At 37.9% G+C, this 1,657-nt stretch overlaps 1 pseudogene; it reads right to left on the minus strand.

Moving 5' to 3' along the window:
* Positions 1-772: 772 nt before the first annotated feature.
* LOC116636430 lies at positions 773-1,399 on the minus strand (annotated as a pseudogene).
* Positions 1,400-1,657: the final 258 nt, after the last annotated feature.

Consider the following 1,657-nt stretch of genomic DNA (forward strand, 5'->3'; position numbering starts at 1 on the left):
CCCTAGCTTTCATGACAGCCACTCACACATGCACATTGTCCACCCTAAAACAGGCCACATTAAAATAAAGTATGGTCAGAAAGCCAGCTGCATCCAAATCACCTGGAAAACTTGTTAAAAACCAACATCTCAGAACCTACCTCAGATCACCTTCACGGTAACATGTTCTCCAGATGATTCCGGTGTGCATGAAAAGTTTGAAGCAATGGAAAAATCAAACGATTTTCCATAAGTCACATAGAATAAATGCCACATGAACTTGTTAAATGAATTCTTCCAAACCACATCCCTGGTATATGAGCCTCTATTTTCATCAAAATCTAGTATCTCAAAATTAAAACAGAAGCTACTGGCCACCATATTTGACTTTCCAAAATGAGGCTTTTAAAGACAAGCCAGAACTAAACTAAACTGAAAAACTGAAGAATGGTCAGTGAGTGGAGACAAAAATAAAACAAAATTTCAAAGATGGAAATGTATTGGAGGATCTGGGAGGTTAATAGAATATGCATAAATCAGAAACAGGAAAGGCGTGACAAGATTAAGACTGGTCAAGAAAGGATCTCAGAGACTCAAGTCAAGTACATATTTTTAAAATCAAATTTATTGAGGTATAATTTGTATAAAAATAAAATGAATCTATGTGACTATAGGGTCTGATGAGGTTTTTTCCCCAAATCAATACAACCTTTACTGCATCTTTAAATTATCATGAATAAGTGTGAAAAATCACCCGGCATCTTGCTGTTTCTGTAGCTGGACAACTTCGATCTTATTCATCAGCCTGCTGAATGGTTCCTTTTTCAGAAACATAGATACCAAAAATTTTCTGATATCCTTATTTTTAACTGTTGTGGCTTGCTGAATCAAAGCAGCTGAGTTTGATACAAGTTCAATGTCATTTTCTTCAAGAATTAACTCATCTTTCTGGGCTTGAGATACCGAACAAGCAATACTGAACAAGTTCATCTGAACACTGTGGATGTACTTTTCACCTAGGAAATTTTGAATTTCAACAGCAGAACCATTCTCCTGCATAACGACATTGATGGGGAAGTGAGCATACATAGACCTCATCTTGTAATGAAAGCCTAGTGTAATGCCCCTGATCATGTTCTGTATGTGACTACAGATAGTGTGAAGAGTAGCCAGTTATTTTCCATTCCATTTGTCAACTCAGAGCCTCTTCTTTTTCTTTCCAAGGAGACCGAGTTCTACAATGATGTGATTGATGTCCCTTTGCAGGGCTGTTCTGGGGCCCTTCACAATAACAGTGGGACCATCCCTTCTGAGTGATGTTGACATTTCCTGGAATGTCAACAGTCTCATTGATGAGAACGGTCTTTGTTCTTGCAGTAGATGCCACAAAGAGAAAGCTGATGAGTTTTGACAAATGCATACAATCGTGTAATCCCAAACATGATCACTATATAGAACTTTTCTGTCACCCTGCAAAGTTCCCTTGTGCCCCTTTGGAAGCAATACTCCTCACCCCTGGCCCCAAGCAACCACCAATTGGCTTAATTATTCCTCTTCTAAAATGTATATAAATGGAATCATACAGTATGTGAAATCTTGTGGGTCTATGTTGTTGCTTAGAACCAGTAGTCTGTTCCCTTTAATTGATGCAGTATTCCATTATATAGATATACCACAA

Source organism: Phoca vitulina, unplaced genomic scaffold (assembly GCF_004348235.1).
Source record: "Phoca vitulina isolate PV1807 unplaced genomic scaffold, GSC_HSeal_1.0 scaffold12, whole genome shotgun sequence".
In the NCBI taxonomy this organism is placed as follows: domain Eukaryota; kingdom Metazoa; phylum Chordata; class Mammalia; order Carnivora; family Phocidae; genus Phoca; species Phoca vitulina.